At 37.2% G+C, this 23,958-nt stretch overlaps 1 protein-coding gene across 1 annotated transcript in view; it reads left to right on the top strand.

Moving 5' to 3' along the window:
* The window catches only part of AGBL4 (AGBL carboxypeptidase 4), a 1,220,133-nt gene that overhangs the window by 399,646 nt on the left and 796,529 nt on the right, over positions 1-23,958 (top strand). The gene's annotated exons all lie outside the window — the stretch shown is intronic.

Below are 23,958 nucleotides of genomic sequence, written 5' to 3'. Positions count from 1 at the left end.
AAAACATATAGGAACAGATAATAGCAAAAACTAACAGACTGATGAAGATTGAATAGTAAGGATTACTGAATCTCTGAATGTTTTGACATCATCACCATAATTTTGTCAGCACACACCAACCTTTTTCAGTTAAGGTATCTATTAGTTCAGTACTTAAAATCTCAATGGAATCACACATGTTGAAAAGATAGGATGAAAGGAATCTATAAGCTAGACAGGCTGATTGTTCCTCCAGTCTATGTTTTTTGAAAATCTTCTCACATTAACTATAAAATAGTCAAAACTTTAATAAAGTAGGTTGGGCTACTTCATTAAGTGAGGCATAAAGGAAGTGATTCATTAAGAGCTTCTTTTAGAAAGAGCATGAAGGTTATCTTATCAGCTACCAAGGGGAAAACAAAAAAGGTAACAGAACATATATTCCTTTCTTTGCATGAAATGCTAATATCACACTTGTCATCCATGTATAAGTTGTAGAATTTATAGTGAAAAGGAAACTTAAAGATCTTTCCATTTAATCCCCTTAATTTATAAAGAAGACTGAAGTTCAGAAAAGTTTAGTTATTTGCCTAAGGTCAGACAGCTAATATTTGTCAGAAATGGAACTGAAAAACTGACTTCTTTCTCATTCATTTATTAGTTTTAAAAATTTAATTCAGTCATCCATCTAACATTTATTGAGGGTTGATATGTAATATAAACAATATTAGATGTCATTTTATGTATGTTGTTTCATTTCATTCTTATGAGGTAGGTATTATTATCTTCATTTTATGGCTGAGATTAAGAAAGATTAAAAACGTTGTTTGAGGACTCACAGCTTGGACATGAATTAACTAGCTAGAGAGAATGTGGAACCAATTTGAAGCTTACCTATACAATTCCAAAGTCAGGCACAATAGGGAGCCCTCCTATACTGTTTGGGGGAATGTAAATTGCTCCAGCCACTATGGAGAAGAGTATGGAGGTTCCTTAAAAAACTAAAGATAGAGTTACCATATTATCCAGCAGTCCCACTTCTGGGCATATATCCGGAAAAGACCAAAGTCAGGCAGAATAGAGTTAAGCAAGCCTCTGTTCCAACTTTGAAATGATAATTGCCTTGGTCAGACTTTCAACCTATTGAACCTTCAAGTTCAATAGGAAATTTGCTGTTTGAAGTCACTATCCAGAGCCTGAAGAGATGATATTCTAAATTATCAGGTGAACAGAGATTTATGTTTTGTCTTGCTTTTCAAAAATAAATTTCAAAAAAACCCAATCAATTGAAAAAAATTGCAGCTGAAATACAATTAATTCCATTTTTGCATATTTCCTTCCAATATTCTCTTTATGTATATACATTTTAAATGGATACAGTCATAGAATTACAAGATTATATATTGCTTTTTATTAGTTAACATCAGAATACCATATAATCTTCCAACGTCAACCCATATTCCATTCCATGCATAATCTTTGCAATTACAATTTTAATAATCAAAGACTATTCAATTGCATAATCATACCATAATTTACCTTATTCTCTTTGTTGAACATTAATTTTTTAAACTAACATAGCTGGTGAACATATTTTAGCATTTAGGGTTATTTAGTGTTTTTTATTTCCTATTTTATTATTTATTTAAGAAATAATGTGGGAAATAGTTTAAGATCATTGAGTTGAAATGTATGAATATCATTATTCCTCTTATATACTTCTATATTAATATCAAAAGGGTTTGTACAAATTGCAGTGCCTACATGAGTTAAAAAAGAGTCAGCTTATCACATTGAGGCTTATTGTATTTTTGGCAGATTTTGCTAATGTAGTAAATGGCTAGATGCTTTAGATACCTGGCATATATGTAATAAAGGTGATGATTTGTAATCTAAATGCAAAGACTTGACTCTCATTTTTGCCTCAATAGAGCATTACCCCCGATTTGGGTTAGCATATTAATCACAAAGCTTAGGGTACAGAGTATCAAAAATTTTAGATGCCCTACCATGAGTGATGATGATGATAAAAAGAAAACAATTTCAAACCTAAGATTTTCTTCGATACTTGTCTTCTCTTAGTTTCTTTCATATTACAACTAAAAATAATTTCACTTAGAAAACTGTGCAAAGGATATAAAGAAGTTTGATTAAAGACTCCTTCAAATGTTGATATATCTTTTTAATATACAACCTCCTTTAATATTAAAGAACAATTAAAATAAATCTACATCAAAAAAAACAATAAAGAAGCTAACTATGAAAATTCTCATTAAATAGAGTTTTAATGCATTCATTTTATTTCATTTATGACTATTTTAGATAGGCACGTGTTTTGGAATAAATAATAGGAACCCTCCTTGATATATCTTAGAGAGTTTGGAACTTCTTTGGGATGAAAAAGATTTTAGTCATTCATTCAATAAATCTGCATTACTTAATTTCTTTTTATTGTGGTAAAAATCACATTATGTAAAATTTACCATCTTAACCAGTTTTAAGTATCTATTACAGTAGAGTTAACTATATGCACATTTTTGTGCAACAGCTCTCTAGAATTTTTTCATCTTACAAAACTAAAACTCTATACCCATTGAATAAAAACTTCCCTTTTCCCACTTCCTCACCCCTGAGAACAAATATTCTACTTACTGTTTCTAAGAGTTTGACTACTTTAGATACCTCATACAAGTAGAGTTATGTAGTATATGTCTTTCTGTGACTGGCTTATTTTACTTAGCATAATATCCTCAAGGTTCATCCATTTGTAGCATATAACAGGATTCTCTTTATTTTTAAGACTGAATAATATTCCATTGTGTGTATACACATTTTCTTTATCCATTCATCTGTCAACCGACATTTAGGTTGCTTCCAACTCTTGGCTCCTGTGAATAATGCTGCAGTGAACATAGGTGTGCAGATATCTTTTCAAGATCCCATATTCAATTCTATTGGATATATACCCAGAATTGAGATGGCTGGTATTACATAGTAACTTTATTTTTAGTTTTTTAGAGGCTGCACCATTTTATATTCCTACCAACAGTGCACAAAAGTTCCAATTTCTCCACGTACTCATCAACACTTGCTATCTTCTTTCTTTCTTTCCTTTTTTTTTTTTAAATTGTAGCCATTCTTATGCATGTGAAGTAGTATATCATTGTGGTTTTGATTAGCATTTCCCTGATAATTAGTGAAATTGAGGATCTTTAATATACTTGTTGGCCATTTATATGTCTTCTTTGGAGAAATGTTTATTGAATCCTTTGCCCATTCTTTAATTGGATTAGTTTGCTATTGTTGAACTGTAGTTTTTATATATTCTATTGATAGATATTAACCCTTTATCAGATATATGGTTTGCAAATATTTTCTCCCATTTCTTAGCTTGCCTTTTAACTTTGTTGATTGTTTCATTTGCTGTGTAGAAGTCTTTAAATTTGATGTAGTCTTGCTTGTTTATTTTTGCTTTTGTTGCCTATGCTTTTGGTATCATATCCAAGAAATCATTGCCAAATCCAATGTCAGGAACATTTTCCCCTATGTTCTAAGAGTTTTATAGTTTCAGATATTACATTTAGCTCTTTAATCCATTTTGAGCTAATTTTTGTATGTGATATGTGTCTAACTTCATTGTTTTGCATGTGAATATCCAGTTTTCCCAACACCTTTTGTTAAAGAGACACATTCTTTCTCTGTTGTGTAGCCTTGGCACTCTTGTCAAAGATTATTTGAACATATATATATAGGCTCTCTATTCTGTTCCATGGGTCTATATGTCTGTATTTCTGTCAGTACCATACTGCCCATTCTGCTTTGATTACTGTAGCTTTTTAATATGTTTGGAAAGCCGGAGTGTGAGTCCTTCAGCTCTCAAGAGTGTTTTGTCTTTTCTGGTCTTTTGATATGAAATTTTGGATTTTTTTTTCTATTTCTGTAGAGAAAATGCCATTAAGATTTTATAGGGATTGCATTAAATCTATAGATCACTTTGAGTAGTATGAACATTTTAACAATATTAAGTTTTTCCAATCCATAAACAGGGAATGTCTTCCTATTTGTACCTTCTTTAATTTATTTCATTAATAGTATGTAGTTTTCAGTGTACAATTCTTTCATCTCTTTGGTTAAGTATATTTCTAATATTTTGTTCTTTTTCATGCAATTATAAATGGAATTATTTTCTTAATTTCCTTTTCTGATGGTTTGTTGTTAGTTTATAGACACTCAACTGATTTTTGTATTGTGCAACTTTACTGAATTTGTTTATTAATTTTAACTGTGTGTGTGTGTGTGTGTGAGTGTGTGTGTACTCTTTAGGGTTTCTATGTATAAGATCATGCAATCTGCAAACAAAATTTTATTTCTTCCTTTCCAATTTGAATGCCATTTATTTCTTTTACTTCCTAATTATTATTTCTAGGCCCCCTAGTACTATGTTGAATGGAAGTGGAGAGACTGGAATTCTTGCCTTGTTGATGTTAGAGGGAAAGATTTCAGTTTTTTACCATTGAAGATGATTTTATCTGTGGAATTTTCATATATGGGTTTTATTATAGTGAGGTGATTTTTTTTCTAATCACTTTTTAGTGTTTTTATCATGAAAGGGTATTGATTTTTTTTCAAATGCATATTCTGCATCAGTTGGTACAATCATATAGTTTATGTCCTTTATTCTGACAATGTGGTATTTTACATTGATTGATTTTAACTTATTGAACCATTCTTGCATTCCAGGATGCATTGTTTAACTTCTGGTGTGCATTTGGTAAATAGTAAGTTACAGATACTCAAATCTTGAAAAAATAAAAACAAATGAAAATGCCTTCGTATTCCTTATCCTATCTTGGGTATTCTTGTTCCTTTTACTACTACTCTGTTGCATCAATTAGAATGCCAAGTATAAGTCAAGACATAAACAGAAGTAAAAAACAAATGTCAGCCACTTCTTAGTGTCTAGTGGAGATACCCTTTATATTCATACTTGAAGGATTCATGTGAATTAGTCTGTATACTCTCATGGGAAGGTATTGAATATTTCAGTGACTAAGGGAACTTTATTTATTTTTATTGGATATATGCTACTGTTGAAGAAAAGTTGCTGCTATGGTATACCAAGCCATACATCCAAGAACAAGCATGAATTCCTGCTCCATGCCACACAACTATATGCTGCATTAAATAAGACGTAGATCTTGCTATTGAGAAATGAGCTTCTGAGACAGGTGTGCAAATATAACAGTTCTATAAGCAAGTATGATAAGATCCCAGAAGCAGGAAAAGTGAATTGCAAGTTATGAAATCCTGGAAGATCAGGGAAGACTTTAAGGATGAGAAATCTAACGGAGGAGAAGTACAAGCCTGCAAAAACCCTTGAATTCAGATCCCCGCTACTTCCACACCACATTAAGGTATGAGAATGTTTGCATTGGTCCAGTCTCACAAGACTTACCACATTGCCCTTATCCAGAGGCCTCAGTCATCTTCCCATTTGGTATGTGGGTAAAGCGGGTGGTGGCCATAATGATGTTCTGCTCATATCTTCCTTAAAGAAAACCTGCTCTGAAGAGCAGTTGACAGATAGTCTCCAGGCGGCACACCAGACCACATATTCCCTGGGCTACTCTCAGTCACTGGACTGGGTTTGGTAGGGTAACTAAAGCTATCCCATTACTGCCCAATGTGGAAGACTGCCAAGGGCAACTTTTCTCAGATTCCCCATTGGCCTAGCTGAGACATTCTCAGAACAATACTGCAGCTTGAAGTTCTTCCTACCCAATTATGCCTTTATTATTCTCCTTTCACAGGTACCAGACACTGCATTGGTATTTGAAATCTCTCCATGCCCAGTCTTGTTCCCTCCCTATTATCCTTAATGAGAAGTTTTCCCCAAAACTCTCTGGCAGATCTAATGCTATCTCTGTTTCTTCTTGTCAAATGACCTGGACTGACAATGAGGGGAAACCCTACTAATCCTCCCCACCAGAGTTATTTCTCCATTATTCCCCACCTTTAGGTACTATAGCTAGTGTATCTCCGTACCACCATTAGGTGTTCTTAATAGCTAAGCACAGAAGTTGTCTTTAAGAAATTTCTGTTTTCAGGCCAGCAGGGCCCTTGAAGCGAGAGTCCTGATTACTTTCTTAAGTTCCCCACCTGACCTTGAGATTTCTGGCAAATTCTCATCCCTAGATCTTCTGGGCCAAGTAGCACTCTCTTCCACACACCCATCACCAGCCAATACCACTAACATGTTCTGATTTGCATCTGAGATTTCTCCAGCAGCTCTGCAGAGGGACTTGGAGAAGGCCAGATTCAGATGCAATCAGAAATGTAGATGCTTTGATGTTTAGCAGCAGATAGTGTTGTTTATATTGTGACTGGGTGACGCCTCTGACCACTTAGTTGGTATAGGGCCATAATCCTTCATCTTTAGTTCTGAAATCCAAAAATGGTGGATTTTTATGTAATGTTAAACTTATTTGATAGCAAAATATGATGTATCTGGATATGAGGTGACAGTCTTTATTCATGCCACTTACTGTGAATATTCATACATTTTGCTGTAGAAATATTATGTTTGATTATTGACTTCTGCCCTGGAACCCACTGATTTAGTTTGTTAAAGAATATATAGTAAGTATATTGAAAAATTTTTAACACTTTTTAAAAACTGAATCCCCCAAATTTTCAATTCCCTGGAGTTTTGGCTGGGGGATTATATACCAGTGTTTCTTTTCTTCACTCACTGGTGAAAGTATTTATGTAGCTCCATAGGGAATTGATTTCAAGGAAGCAATTTTAAACCCACCGTGTGTTGTAGAGTCAGTGACTTGTGGAACTTCTTGACCTCCTGAAACAATCTCAGTAAGAATTCTTTGGGGGGACTTCCCTGGTGGACCAGTGGTTAAGACTCTGCGCTTCCAATGTAGGGGGCAGGTTCAACCCTGGTTGGGTAACTAAGATCCCACATGCAGTGTGGGGTGGCCAAAAAAAAAAATAATAATAAGACCTCTTTGGGAGAGGGGAAGTCAAAGAAGGTAGAATTCAGGAACGAGTTCTAAAATAAATCAGAAGATTATATGCATACGCATATTGATAAAAGGCACATTGCCTGAATTTCCTGTGACTTTAAATTGAATTCCTTTTGTTTAGGACCCATGGAGCTCGCAATTCACTCAAGTTACTTTTATAATTAAGAAATTCTGTTTTATTTGTTGGGCATAGTATAATCAGGCTGCCTAGCACAGGATAGGAACTTAATAAATGTTTGTCAAATAAACAAATAGTTGATACAGATTCATTCACATTCACATCTGTTTACTTGTGATGACACCTGCGTGCTTCAATTAAATGTATGCATTTAAAAAGTAGACCAGCTGGAGAAAAAGATGGCGGCGAAGTAGAGAGACGTGGAGTGCATCCCTCTCCACAGATGCATTGGGAATGCACGGAAGGACGCAGTCATTCCCACAGAGAACCAGCTGAACACCAGCAGACGGCCTCGGACACCAGAAAGGGCTGCGGGGAACCTGACATAGCCGGTAGGGAGGCATCTACGAGGGCTCAAAGAGGGTGAAGCCGCGGAGCTGTGGCAGACGGGAGGGAGTGAGAAACATACGGAGGGTCCGCAGCGCAGCTCAGCGTTCCCGGACCGAGACATCGATCCGCGGTTGAATGGAGGGTCCAGGAGCGGGAGCGTGGGAACCGGAGAGCTGGTTCAGGGGGAGAAACATTGTTGCCGGTAGGGTGACGGACCGAGAGGACAGGAGGGAGGAGGTCCGCGGAGAGGAGTGCCGGTCCCTGAGAGCTGCCTGGCCATGATGGCGGCTGGAGGCTGCAGGCTCCCGGGCAGGGGGGAGGAGCCGCGTGCATAGCCTCTCCCTCTCTTTCGGTGCCTCTGCAACAGGCAGCGGAGAGACGCCCTGCGGGCCACCAAAGGCGCTCAGGGATAACAAGCACCCTCAGGCGCTCGGGCGGGGCTAGATTAAAACTCCTTGCAACGCCAGCAGCAGGGAGGCTGCCGAGAGAAAGAAAAAAAAAAACCAGCATCAAAAAGAAAAAACCCCGAGAGAGGCCCAACTCTAAGACTTTCTGTGTACGCCTGAGCCACCAGCGCCCTCTGCAACAGGCACCTCCAAGCCTGACTGAAGCAACAGTGCGCCACTGCTCACTCACTCCCAGGAGAAGGAGCCACTATTGCACCCTCTCCCTCCCCACACACCGAGGCTTACAGACGAACAATAAAGGAACCTCTGCTGGTCACAGAATAACGCAAAAAAAAAACCCAAGGCAAGGAGAAGGACACTTACAGCTGAGACGCTAAGGAAACAGAAATAGTAGTATCAATACCTATTGAACTGGTCCATTCTGGGATCAGTTCTGGATTTTTTTTTTTTTCCCTTTCTCTTTTTTTTTTTTTTTTTTTTTGATTTATTAAATACGATCTTAGCCCTAAGGGATCTACAAGTTTTACAACATAATTTTTTAAGGATATTTTTTACTCTTTTTTTTTTTTTTTTTTTTTTGCCTTTTTATATACTTCTATATCTAGCTAAGTTTTTGGTAGTATGGACAAAATATCTTTCATACTTTCCTTTCATCCCTTTCTTTTATACACTTCTATTCCTTTCTTTTTCTTTGCATATTTCCAACCACATTACGCTCTTCTGTTCCCCTTTCTTCCAGCCATTTTAAGTTTATTTTATCTTAACATACTTATAAGCAACACTATCGGTCTGCTCAGACTCCTTGCTCTATTCTCCAGGTGATGCACTGCCTTGGTATTAATATTAGGCTTTTGTCTTTATCTTAGTTCTTAGTACAGTTGTCTAATTACATTCTGAGAATCTCCATTCTCTCTGGTGGTACTCCAGCTCATTTCTATATTTGATCCTAGCTTACAAAATCTCCCTGGATTGATGTTTGTATGTGTAGGGTGTTATTTGTTGTTTGTTTGCTTTTGCTTTTGTCTCTGATTTGTTCTGTTTCAGTTGTCAATTTCTGCTGGGTTTCTCTTTGAATATCTGATAGCACACTGGGGTTCTGTCAGGTCTTTCTAGAGCCTTATGTCCTAACGGATTCAATAATTGTGTGTCTTATACATGTATGTGTTTCCTAGACTGAATATTCGTCTAATCCAATACTTGGACATTAGTCTGAGGCTTGGACAGTCTTCTATAAACACCTCTATCACCAGGACAAGCAAACCCAAAAGCTTGGACAACCATGAGGAAACAAAGAAACACCATGCAGGCAAAGGAGCAGGAAAAAAACCCACAAGATCAAATAAATGAGGAGGAAATAGGAAAAATGCCTGAAAAAGAATTTAGAGTAATGATAGTAAAAATGATACAAAATCTCGATAACAAAATAGAGAAAGTACAAGAAACAGTTCATAAGAACTCAGAAAAACAAACAGCAATGGATAACAAAATAACTGAAATTAAAAATACTCTAGATGCTATAACCAGCAGAATGACTGAGGCAGAAGAACGAATAAGTGAGTTGGAAGATAGAATGGGAGAAATAAACGCCACAGAGCAGGAAAAAGATAAAAAAATAAAAAGACTAGAAGACAGTCTCAGAGACCTCAGTGATAACCTTAAACGTACCAACATTCGAATTATAGGCATCCCAGAAGAAGAAGAAAACAAGAAAGGGTCTGAGAAAATATTGGAAGAGGTTATAGTGGAAAACTTCCCCAACATGGGAAAGGAAATAATGAACCAAGTCCAAGAAGCACAGAGAGTCCCATACAGAATAAACCCAAGGAGAAATACACCAAGACACATATTAATCAAACTAACGACAATTCAACACAAAGAAAAAATATTAAAAGCAGCAGGAGAAAAGCAACAAACAACATATAAGGGAAAACCCATCAGGATAACAGCTGACCTTTCTACAGAAACTCTGCAGGCCAGAAGGGAATGGCAGGATATACTGAAAGTCCTGAAAGAGAGAAACCTACAGCCAAGAATACTCTACCCAGCAAGAATCTCATTCAGATTTGAGGGAGAAATCAAAAGCTTTCCAGACAAGCAAAAGTTAAGAGAATTCAGCACCACCAAACCAGCCTTACAACAAGTGCTAAAGGAACTTTTCTAAGTAGGAAACACAAGAGAAGGAAAACACCTACAAATACAAACCCAAAACAATTCAGAAAATGGTCATTGGAACACACATGTCAATAATCACTTTAAATGTAAATGGATTAAATGCTCCAACCAAAAGACACAGACTGGCTGAATGGATACAAAAACAAGACCCTTCTATATGCTGCCTACAAGAAACCCACTTCAGACCAAGGGATACATATAGATTGAAAGTGAAGGGATGGAAAAAGATATTCCATGCAAATGGAAGTCAAAAGAAAGCTGGAGTAGCAATACTCATATCAGACAAATTAGACTTGAAAGTAAAGACTATTAAAAGAGACAAGGAAGGGCACTACATAATGATCAAGGGATCCATCCAAGAAGAACATATCACAATGGTAAATATCTATGCCCCCAATATAGGAGCACCTCAATACATAAGGCAAATGCTAACAGCTATAAAAGGGGACATCGACAGGAACACAATAATAGTGGGAGACTTGAACACCCCACTTACATCAATGGACAGATCATCCAAACAGAAAATAAATAAAGACACACAAGCTTTAAATGACACATTAGACCATCTCGACTTAATTGATATTTATAGGACATTCCATCCAAAAACGACAGACTACACTTTCTTCTCAAGTGCACACGGAACATTTTCCAGGATAGATCACATCTTGGGTCACAAATCAAACCTCAGCAAATTCAAGAAAATTGAAATCATATCAAGCATCTTCTCAGACCAGAACGCCATGAGACTAGATATCAATTACAGGAAAAAAACTGCAAAAAATACAAACACATGGAGGCTAAACAATTCACTCTTAAACAACCAAGGAATCACTACAGAAATCAAAGAGGAAATCAAAAAATATCTAGAAACAAATGACAACGAAAACACAACAACCCAAAACCTATGGGACGCAGCAAAAGCAGTTCTAAGAGGGAAGTTTATAGCAATACAGTCCTACCTTAAGAAACAAGAAAATGATCGAATAAACAACCTAACCTTACACCTCAAACAACTAGAGAAAGAAGAACAAAGAAACCCCAAAGTGAGCAGAAGGAAAGAAATCGTAAAGATCAGAGCAGAAATAAATGAAAAAGAAAGGAAAGAAACCATAAGAAAAATAAATAAAACTAAAAGCTGGTTCTTTGAGAAGATTAACAAAATTGATAAACCATTAGCCAGACTCATCAAGAAAAAAAGGGAGAAGATGCAAATCAACAGAATTAGAAATGAAAAAGGAGAAGTAACAACGGACACCTCAGAAATACAAAACATCATGAGAGACTACTACAAGCAACTAGATGCCAATCAATTGGATAACCTGGAAGAAATGGATACATTCTTAGAAAAATACAATCTTCCAAGACTGAACCAGGAAGAAATAGAAACCATGAACAGACCAATCACAAGTACAGAAATTGAGGCAGTGATTAAAAATCTCCCAACACACAAAAGCCCAGGACCAGATGGATTCACAGGCGAATTCTATCAAACATTTCGAGAAGAGTTAACACCTATCCTTCTCAAACTCTTCCAAAATATTGCAGAAGGCGGAGCACTCCCAAACTCATTCTACGAGGCTACCATCACCCTGATACCAAAACCAGGCAAAGATGTCACAAAAAAAGAAAACTACAGACCAATATCACTGATGAATATAGATGCAAAAATCCTCAACAAAATACTAGCTAACAGACTGCAACAGCACATTAAAAAAATCATACACCATGATCAAGTGGGGTTTATCCCTGGGATGCAAGGATTCTTCAATATACGCAAATCAATCAACGTGATACATCATATCAACAACTTGAAGGATAAAAACCATATGATCATTTCAATAGATGCAGAAAAAGCTTTTGACAAAGTTCAACATCCATTTATGATAAAAGCGCTCCAGAAAATGGGCATAGAAGGAAATTACCTCAACATCATAAAAGCCATATATGACAAACCAAAAGCCATCATTGTTCTCAATGGAGAAAAACTGGGAGAATTCCCTCTAAGAACAGGAACAAGACAAGGGTGTCCACTCTCACCACTGTTATTCAACATAGTTTTGGAAGTGTTAGCCACAGCAATCAGAGAAGAAAAAGAAATTAAAGGAATCCAAATTGGAAAAGAAGAAGTAAAATTATCACTCTTTGCAGATGACATGATACTATATATAGAAAACCCTAAAGACTCTACCAGAAAACTGCTAGCACTCATTGATGAGTTTAGTAAAGTAGCAGGATACAAAATTAATGCACAGAAATCTCTTGCATTCCTATACACTAACAACGGAAGAGCAGAAAGAGAAATTAAGGAAACTCTCCCATTCACCATTGCAACCAAAAGAATAAAATACCTAGGAATAAACCTGCCTAAGGAGGCAAAAGATCTGTATGCAGAAAACTTTAAGACATTGATGAAAGAAATCAAAGATGACACAAACAGATGGAGGGACATACCATGTTCCTGGATTGGAAGAATCAACATCGTGAAAATGACTGTACTACCCAAAGCAATTTACAGATTTAATGCAATCCCGATCAGATTACCAATGGCATTTTTCACAGAACTAGAGCAAGAAATCTTACGATTTGTATGGAAACGCAAAAGACCCTGAATAGCCAAAGCAATCTTGAGAAGGAAAAATGGAGTTGGTGGAATCAGGCTTCCTGACTTCAAACTATACTACAAGGCCATAGTGATCAAGACAGTATGGTACTGGCACAAAAATAGAAAGGAAGATCAATGGAATAGAATAGAGAACTCAGAAGTAAGCCCAAACACATATGGGCACCTTATCTTTGACAAAGGAGGCACGAGTATACAGTGGAAAAAAGACAGCCTCTTCAATAAGTGGTGCTGGGAACATTGGACAGCAACATGTCAAAGAATGAAATTAGAACACTTCCTAACACCATACACAAAAATAAACTCCAAATGGATTAAAGACCTACATGTAAGGCCAGACACTATCAAACTCCTAGAGGAAAACATAGGCAGAACACTCTTTGACATACATCAAAGCAACATCCTTTTTGACCCACCTCCTAGAATCATGGAAATAAAATCAAGAATAAACGAATGGGACCTCATGAAACTTAAAAGCTTTTGCACAGCAAAAGAAACCATAAACAAGACTAAAAGGCAACCCTCAGAATGGGAAAAAATAATTGCCTATGAAACAACGGACAAAGGATTAACCTCCAAAATATACAAGCAGCTCATGCAGCTTCATACCAAAAAAGCAAATAACCCAATCCACAAATGGGCAGAAGACCTAAATAGACATTTCTCCAAAGAAGACATACGGATGGCCAACAAACACATGAAAAGATGCTCAACATCACTCATCATCAGAGAAATGCAAGTCAAAGCCACAATGAGGTATCACCTCACACCAATCAGAATGGCCATCATCACAAAGTCTGGAAACAACAAATGTTGGAGAGGGTGTGGAGAAAAGGGAACTCTCCTGCACTGTTGGTGGGACTGTAAGTTGGTACAGCCACTATGGAAAACAATTTGGAGGTTCCTTAAAAAACTACAAATAGAACTACCATATGATCCAGTCATCCCACTCCTGGGCATATACCCAAAGAAAACCATAATCCCAAGAGAAACTTGTACCATAATGTTTATTGCAGCACTCTTTACAATAGCCAGGACATGGAAGCAAGCAAAATGCCCATCAACAAATGAATGGATACAGAAGATGTGGCATATATATACAATGGAATATTACTCAGCTATAAAAAGGGATGAGATGGAGCTATCTGTAATGAGGTGGATAGAACTACAATCTGTCATACAGAGTGAAGTAAGTCAGAAAGAGAAGGACAAATATTGTATGCTAACTCACATATACGGAATCTAAAAATGGAACTGATGAACTCAGTGACAAGAACAGGGAAGCAGATACAGAGAATGGACTGGAGAACTCGAGGTATGGGAGGGGGCGGGGGGTGAAGGGGAAACTGAGAAGAAGCAAGAGAGTAGCACAGACATATATATACTACCAATTGTAAAATAGTCAGTGGGAAGTTGTTGTATAACAAAGGGAGTCCAACTCGAGGATGGAAGATGCCTTAGAGGACTGGGGCAGGGAGGGTGGGGGGGACTCGAGGGGGGGGCGTCAAGGAAGGGAGGGAATATGGGGATATGTGTATAAAAACAGTTGATTGAACCTGGTGTACCCCCAAAAAAATAAAATAAAATAAAATAAAATAAAATAAAATAAAATAAAATAAAATAAAAAAGTAGACCAGTGTTAGTCATTAAGCTATCTTTATACAAACTTTAATAGAAAAAAACTTTAGGACTCAGATAACAACTTTATTCATTCAGCAAACCTTTATTTGGTACCTACTTTGTGCTAGACCCAAGAGCAAGCCCTAGGAGTATAAAAAATGAAGTACAGTTCTCTGAAGAGTTTACATGCAGGATCCACAACGATGCTCAAACCATGCACCTATTTTGTTTCTTTTTCTGTGGCTTCCCTTGCTCACCTTCTTGGTATGTATTCCTGAAGATTTATGGTTTTTGTCTTCATGATTCTACACTCTCCTGTTGTAGTAGAAAAACACATTTTTAGAGCCAGAGTTCTGGCTCTACCACTTTCTCTTAGGTGCATTACTAAATCTCACTGAGCTTCAGTTATCTTTTACATAAAATGAAGATGAAATAATAGTCATACCTACCATATTCAGTTGTAAGAGCTTGAGGAAAGTCCTTTTATTTGTTATAATTTACAAAAGTTTATTTTATTAATTCCTTGGATAACATAGTTCCTTTAGTTATATATCAAATCTCTATTTCCAAATTTCATTGTACCTGCTGGGTGTTTCTACTTGGTCATTGTGCAACAAGAGGAGGCTTATTGGTTTGCCTTTTGACTCTGAATTGTTTCATGATATGTTCTGGGCCTGTTGGGCACCCCCCATACTCCTTGACTTTTAGGGAATATAAAGTGTCTCTTATTCTAAGTAAAAAACATCTCATAGGTCTAAAGAGTTCTTGTAGGAAGGATTCAAGGGGAAATAAGGTTGGGCCCATGTTAAGTGTGCTTTTTTTAATGCTAGACAGCCAGAATCCTTCTGGAAGATATTTAGTAGGTGATTCTTCTTAAATGACAATGAACTAACCTTAGAGGTTTCAAAGTATTAAGAGAATATTTATTGGATGTTTGCTCTGTACAAGGCTTTATTTCTTTTATTCTTCTCAAACAACCAGCAAGGAATTCTTCTGTGACACCACAATTGCCATCTGGCTGGATTTGTGGCCTTAAGAGATGACAAGATCCTTATCACTGGAAGTATTTATGTAGAGTCCAGAGAGGAAGTTTGTGTTAGACAATGCATGTATATCTCATGTTTTTCTTGTAACTCACACACAAAAGGAAACTGATTGCCTTTGCTCCAAACCATCTTTTCTGGAATATTTGTATAGTGATCATCCCTGGAAGATAAGTGATACTCTTCTTCTAAAGCAATAAATAGGTATACCCATTGTACAGTATAAAAGATTTGAATTCTCACAGCTCAGAGTTCCTCTCCTGGAACACAACCCATTCTGTGTGCAAGTATCATCTGGCCCTCTTTGCATTGCCCCATGGAAAGTGGGGCTCAGGGAACCAGTACAAATGCTGACACTCTAGCTACTACTATTGCCGTGAGTCCTTTGTCTGTGACCCAGGTGTCTTATATCTTCAGTATCCCTGAAACTATGGCAGTTATTTAGTTACCTTGCAACTAGGGTAAAATCTCAGACCCTTTGCAGTTCTTAACAGTTTGAAGGTGGAGAGAAATGATGTCTGAAGATTCTTGCCTGTGCTGAGACCAAAGGGCACCTATACTTAAAGCCAGACAGTTGTAGGTAGGTATGATTCTTTGCTTTGCCACTTACTAGCTGTGTGTCCATGAATAAGTCATTTAACAATTCTAAAGGTAATTTTCTTATTGGTAATATAAAGGTAATAATACCAGCCTCAACAGATTTCTGGGAATTAATAGGGACAATAATTATTTGAATGCCATTAATAGAGTGCCTGGAACGCAGAAGGTACTCTTCTAGCATAAAATTACTGTCCTGATTTTTCTAGTCTTATGACTCTGTGTCACTCTCATTTTTAAATGCTTCCCCTTCTCTAGCCCCAGCTCCTCTAAGTGGGAATAAATAGGAATTAGTATGACACTTAACTGATTTATCTTCTTTTCTCAACAGAAGTTTTCCTTCTCCTCTCCCATACCTACCAATGAAAATTTTACTTTCTTTTCCTTTTTTCCTTTTTATTATTATTATTTTTAATTTTTATTGCAGTTTGATTTACAATATTGTATTAGTTTCAGGTGTATAGCAAAGTGGTGCAGCTATATATATGTGTGTGTATGTGTATTCTTTTCCAGATTCTTTTCCATTATAGGTTATTACAAGGTATTGAGTATAGTTTCCTGTGCTACACAGTAGGTCCTTGCTGGTTATCTCTTTTATATATAGTAGCATGTACATATTAATCCCAAACTCCTAATTTATCCCTCCCCCACCTTTCTCCTTTGGTAACTGTAAGTTTGTTTTCTATGTCTGTGAGTCTATTTCTGTTTTGTAAATAAGTTAATTTGTATTGTTTCTTAGATTCTGCATGTAAGGGACATCATATGATATTTTTCTTTGTCTCACTTACTTCAATTAGTATGATAATCTCTAGGTCCATCCATGTTGCTGCAAATGACATCATTTCATTCTTTTTTATGGCTGAATAATATTTCATTGTATATATATATATATACCACATCATCTTTATCCACTCATCCATTGATGGACATTTTGGTTGCTTCCATGCCTTGGCTGTTGTAAATAATGCTGCAGTGAACACTGGGGTGCATGTATCTTTTTGAATTATAGTTTTCTTCAGATATATGCCCAAGAGTGGGATTGCTGGATCACATGGTAACTCTATTTTTAGTTTTTTAAGGAACTGCCATACTGTTCTCCATAGTGGCTGTACCAATTTACATTCCCACCAATAGTGTAAGAGGATTCATTTTTCTCTGCACCCTCTCCAGCATTTATTATTTGTATACTTTTTGATGACGGCCTTTCTCACCAGTGTGAGGTGGTGCCTCATTGCAGTTTTGATTTGCATTTCTCTAATACTAGCAACATTTCTTTGGAGAAACGTCTGTTTAGATCTGCTGCCCATTTTTTGTTTGTTTTTTTGATCTTGAACTGTATGAGCACAGTTCAAATCATATTTATGAGGTAACTTGTCTCAGTCAACTGCTAAAGATTCAGAGATAATTTAGACTTATTTCTAATTTCACATAAGCATTTTTTAAATATTTATTGAACACTTACAGTGTGCCAGACACAGACATCATGTTAATTGTTGGATAAATAACATGAACAATGCAAGCAGAGTTCCTGGTCGCATGCAATTTATATTTTGTCTTGACAGTTAAAAATCCAATATGGTAAGCATAAGATAGCAAAACAAGCAGAGACCTTTGAAAACAATTGGCTCGGTAACCCAGCTTTGAGGATTCCTGGGGACATACCCCCTGAACTGATCTCACCCAGGTTGTAAAGGCTTGTCAAGTCAGTCTCAGTAGGAAACAGATGGCATATCCAAAAAGGTAATTGAAGAGAGTTTTTAAAAGATACTATTTACAAATATGAATGGAGGTTTAAGAGAATCATCAGGGGATAAAGGAGCATCTAGGAACTGGCAATAGTAAAAGTTGTTCCCACCCCAAAAACTGAAGGGATAGGAGAAGGAAGCTGTTACTAGAATCTTATAAGAACTAGCTAACAGCTCTCTTCTGTGGCTGATGTGAGGGAGAGGGACAGAATAAATATCTCAACCTCTCTCTCTTCCTGCCCTCCAGCCTCCTGCCTGTGCTTTCCACTGGCCTAACCCAATAGGAAGAGAGAGGGGCAGGGATTCCCACATGATGTGGTCTCTAAAAGTCAGTCTCTTAGCCTCCCAGGATACAATCCAACTGAGAAGAGTAGAAAATAGATATGGAAGGGCTAACAGTGAAAAACTAGCCTAGGAAAGAGACAAAGGTATTCCAGGCAGAAGCAACAGCACCGAAGCATAGACATGTGAAATAGTGGGTGGGACAGGAGCACCTATAGTGGAGGGCCTCAGAGCCATCAGCCAGTAGAGGGTTGCAGAGGTAGGTGGGGTTAGAAGGAGGAGGATCTTAAATGCCATGCTGAAGAACTTAAACTTTCTCTTACAATATATAGGGAGACATAGCTGAAGGGATCAAGGAATAACACAATTAGATTTGGGTTTTAGAAAATTGGCTTTTCTGGGGGATAGAGTGGGATTTGGAGGGAGATGTTTCTGTTCCTAGATTGACTGAGGGCATAGGCAAGGAGAGAGGCAGTGTCATTAGAAATAAGAAGGGTCACATGCAGTCTGGAAAAGGCAGTAAAGGCCTTGTGTAAAATAACCTCATTGTAGGGTATTCTATCTTGTCCTTTCTTGAAATGTAAATGGAATCTTTTGTGAAGCAGGGCAAAGCTAGCCTTGAAGCTACCTTTCTCCAGATAATCACTTTCCTGGGAAGAAATGATGAATTGTGCTTTGTCCATATTCAGTCAAAGATTGCTTCTGTAACCTTCCCTTAAACACATTCCCAAGAGCAGCCTCTTTCATTAAGATGAGGCCATTTTCCTTCTTCAGTTTTGTTGGAAATGTCGAAAAAGGAAATGCAGTTCCATTTCCTTCCTGTCCTAAGAGTCATTACGTATTAATAGAATATCTACATGTAGATAAGCTCTGGGTTCCTTTGTCCTACAGGAAGGCATCAAAGGGCACCATGACTTTTAAAACAGTCCTTCAAGGTGGGTAAAGGTGGCCTTTAAAAAGAAATCATCACTTCTCAGAAATCATATCCCCCGAGAAGTTTTATTCATTCATCCAAGTTGACAGGCAACAATACCAAGGGAAAGTATAAATGGCAATTTCTATAACTGAATATGCAGGACACAATGAAGCACACTCAGGAACCAGGGAAGAGGACACTTGGGACCTTCCCCCATGGGCTAGTACTCACTGACAAGCTTCTTAAGGGCAGGTATCATATCTAAATCATATTTTCAGATGCCCTAACCAAGAGCCATTGCTCAGAAATTATTTCTGAATGAATAGTACCTTTCTAGACAGTGGAAATAACCCATGCAAAGGTCCAGAGGCATGAGAGGGCATGATTCATGTAAAAAAAATGCAAGTAATTTGATAAGCCTGAAGAAAAGAGTGTTTGGGAAGAAGGAGAGACTGGAGAAAGATAAAGGAATAGAAGTAGTCAGAAATAGAATTGCCTTTGCCTTAAAATTCTGTGGAGAACTTTGTACTTGTTCTTATAGTTTTTGGGAAGCTATTGGGTAGACTTAACTATGTGCATGAGATGGTCAGGTATGAGATATAGAAAGATCATTGCGACTTTAGTATAAAGAATGAAACAGAGAGATGAAGTCTGGGGAGGAAGTTAGTGAAAGTCTAGGGAGGAAGCCAGTGACAGTGAGAATGGAACTAAGTGTTTGGGTATGAGCAATATATATGACATGTAGTGGATGGAATTATGATGATATTTAGAAGTAAATGATGAAGGTAAAGGAGAAAAGAAGGGTCAAAGGTGATTCTTACTTAAATTCCTTGAAGGAAGAGTTTATATTTGATTCATTCTTACATTCCTCATTGTAGTTATATCCTCTCTTGTGTGTAAATATAGTAGGCATTCAGGGAATATTTACTACGTGTTAATTGAGGGGCTTTGGAAAAGGCTCAGTGAGGGACAACTTCAGGAGCATGTCTGAAGTAGGAGCCTATGGATGGAGATGGTACAGGTGAATGACAGGTTAGGGCTGAGTTAATGGTAGTAAATTGTGGAGAAAGTGCAAAATATCCCTAATGCCAACCAGCTTTCTTTATCTTAGAACCTTGAACTATCAGGTCCTGTTACCAGAAAAGTTAAAGAGTAGGATTCCTCACTTCAGATCCAGAAGTGACACCTGAGTTAACCCTTAGTAAATATTTGTTAGAAGAAAAAACTATGAATAAATACATGAGTGAAACCTAAAACTTCTTTGGAGTGATCAGGTATTGACTTATCAGGGAAATTACCCATTTGACTCAGGCCCACTGCTACTCTGAAAAATACTAAAACATATCAAAATTATTTTTAAAATGAGATAATATGTCTAAAGTGACCAGCACAGTGCCTGATTTATGGAAATATTCAATATATGATATATGCTGATATTACTTTTTGATTTTGATTGAGAAATATATTTATAATAGAAATCAGAAAGGATGCCTTCAGTGCACAACAGAGTTTGAACTGAGACAAGGTTTGGAGAAGGTTTGACCCAATATCCATATATAGCGTCACCTGTGGTCATGAAGAAGCTACATACTTGAACATCTGTAAAAGACAAATGGTCCTGGAGTCTTTTCCCCTCCCCTAAAAAGATTCCTGCAGCTATTTTCCTTTTATGGTGTTTTCCCCTAGAATTTGGAGTCAGACAGGACTGGATATAAATCCCACATCTAATACTCCTAGATGTGGAACCTTTGACTAAATACAAAACTTTTCCAAATCTCAATTTATTTCTCCATAAAATGAGGATAATAGTATCTCTATTATTGGGATGTTAGGGATAAATTAAATAATCTCACTAAAACAGTTGGCAAAGTTCATGGATTATAGTAGTTTTTAACAAATATCACTTTCTTCCTGCTTTTTATTCTTTTCAGACCTTCAACTGATTGACTGAAGCATATTCACATTATGGAGAGCAATCTGAAATCTGCTTTACCCCAAATTCAAATTTAAATGTTAATCTTATCCAAAAACACACTCCAAGCTGACACATAAAAGTAACCATTACATTTGGTAATGTGAACCACTCCAAGATTTGTGTGAACTTCGAGGCTTTTTCTGGTTTCTCCTTTCCAGTGGTTCTTTCTTCACCCTTGGGTAGTTTTCTAGATACAGTGACTGCTCTGTACTCAACTGAATATTCGAAAGGACCCTGTGAACTCTAGCAACTTTGGCCTCTCTAAGCTCCCAAATTCATTCTCAACTCAGGGGGATCCCTAGGATTCACTTTGGTTCACCTATCTATGCTGTGACCTGGAAACTCTCTTTAGATGGTCAGCTGGATAATCATATGGTCACCTTGTTTCTTTACTCTTTCTCAGGCATCATGGTCATTTCCGGCCTTTTTTTTATATCTAAAAACTGTTGTTTCATATGGTTTTTTCAGTTTTATAGTTGTTTAAGGCAAGAGGTTAAATTGATACCCTACTACATCATTTGGCCAAAAGTAGAAATTCCCTATTTTAAGATTTTCTTTGTAAAAAGGAATATGCTACTACAGATAATTTTTAAAAGCTGACCTCTTGATAAATTCTAAAGATATCTAAAGGTGATACTGGGGTATTCATTAAATTTGGTTACCACCTCACAGGTCTTTCTGGAACAAAGAGCAGTCCCTTGAAGCCTTTGGCTTGCACATGATGGTGGATCTTTAGAGCATATTTTGCTCCCGCCCAAGCTGGGTTCTCTCAGCCAGTAACATCCACTGGACTTTTTCTTTTTATTAGTCATTAACCATCCTGTCCTGTGCTGGACCTGGGTGGCTCCCAGAGGGCACTATGCCAGGTAGAGAAATTACAAATGATCATGCATGCCAAAGCCCAGCATTCTAAAAGGTATAAATGTCTGTCTTTATGCCTCACCCAGCTTGTCTCCCTCGTGCCATGCCAAGCAGGATGTCAGTTTTCACTCAGAGCTTCTTGGCTCCAGTATGCTTTTTGTTATAGCTCAGTCCATCTGCTTTAGCAAAACCTTTGGCTCAGTGTAGCCAAATGAGAACCTTTCCATGTCTAGAAAACCTTGGCAAGACTATTATCTATTAAATTTGGAAAGCAACAGGAAGAATGAGATCAGGTCGAGCCTAGGTAGGAATGATATAGGTGTCTATTCATTCAGTAGACATTTTGAGCATCATCTTTTTGTAGAAATTGTGCTAGGCACAGTAGGAGATAAGAGGGAAAACTAATCATTCATTCACTCACCATTCACTCATGCACTCATCAGTCTAATATTTATTGATCTAATACAAGTGCCTTTGGCCCTAGGGATATAGCCGTGATCAAGACACACATAATTTCTGTTTTTAAGGAGCCAGAGGAGAAAGGAATTCATCTTTTCTGTAAGGTTGAGGGAAAATTTCCTAGAGGCAATGCTATTTGAGTTAAGCGTTGAAAGTTGAGTTGAATTACCATTGCTGATGGAGAAAGGAGTGGGTATATAGGAGAATCTAAGCATGGGAAACAGAGGGGACCATGGATACTTAAAACCTCTGTCTTTACTTCCAACTGCTAAAAAAGTGCTTTCTCTTTGGTACTTTTGTTTGCTGTCTCATTCAATTATCTTTAACAACATTGCAGGTTTTTATTATCTTTGTTTTATAGACAAAGGTTCAGTGAGGTTCAGTAACTTATTCATGGTCTACTAGCCAGTAAGTGACAGAGCTAGGATTCAATTCCAGATCTCCCTGAGGCCAAAGTTCATGCTCTTTTCTGATCCACAGTCAGACATATTATCCATTGCACGACTGGCACACCTCTCCATGCTCTTTTTACTATCCTGCTCTACTTCCCTGTAAAGTGAGTACACATTTATAATATCATGTGATAATTACTATAAGGCATGCAGCTCTCTACAAATGTTCTCTGTTAGAGAACAACCAATCTAAACTGAGAGTGTTTGAAAAAAGCTTAATGAGAAGGATGATGTTCAAAATGTGAAAGATGAGTAGTGTGTGTGTGTGTGTGTGTGTGTGTGTGTGTGTGTGTGTTGGGTGGTGGGTGAGGGTGAGTTTCCAGGATAAGATGCAGCACCTACAAAGACTGTGAGGCATGAAGGAATCAACTGCTGTCTGGCAGGCTCAGGGCTTTATATAGCTTGTGCTTTGCCATGGTATATGAACAATCTGTAAATTATTTCATAGGAGCTGATATCTCTCCATTTTTGTTAGATAGGAGAGGCATTGTTTTACTCATACACTCCTACCCCTCACCTCCTGTGAATAGGATGTGGGCAGACAGAAAGAAATCAAATTATTTTTCAACATGAGCCCAGCCTGAACAGAACTCATTTGGAAGGTTAACACTCTAATCTGTCCGCTCTCACTATACCATCACCTTGCTCACATGATGGAACGAATATTGGAGGGGACAGAGGAAGAATCTCAGAAAAAGAAGCTGTGACAATTTCTAAGTAAATGTAATAAATCAGGAGGATTTTTCAAAGGAAATAAAAAGTGTCATTTATGATGGTTATAACTTATACACCCACTAAGATTCTTGTACTGGTGCAGTTTAGACTCTCCCATGGTAGATAAAATTATTACTTGATCTGTCAAAATGGAGGGACAATTTTTTTTTCCTCCTTCATGCAGGCATCTTATTTTAAGCAGCCAGTTCTATTGTCTCCTGCCCTCTCTCTTTGCTGGTGAAAACAGAGAAAACAAAGACAATCAGTGTTTTAAAGAGTTGCATCAAGGAATTGAAATAGAGGGTAGTGGCACAAACCATTGAAAATCATAATTATTACCCACAGGAATTTCTAGGAAAAATAAGCATGCATTTGTATTTGACGAGTTATTACTTCTGTTTCACAGGGAGTCTGAGTTATAATGAAAATGATAATGATTATTATAGACATAATAATAATAAATGACTACTATTGCTTGAACATCTACCCTGTGCGAGGTATTATAATAGGTTGTTTTTAGATGTTATCTCATTGACTCCTTCAAATAGCACAGTGCAGTGTATATTATTTT

Source organism: Hippopotamus amphibius, chromosome 1 (assembly GCF_030028045.1).
Source record: "Hippopotamus amphibius kiboko isolate mHipAmp2 chromosome 1, mHipAmp2.hap2, whole genome shotgun sequence".
Classification (NCBI taxonomy): Eukaryota; Metazoa; Chordata; class Mammalia; order Artiodactyla; family Hippopotamidae; genus Hippopotamus; species Hippopotamus amphibius.
The sequence above is the reverse complement of the archived record's forward strand: the minus strand, read 5'-3'. Positions and strand labels throughout refer to the sequence as shown.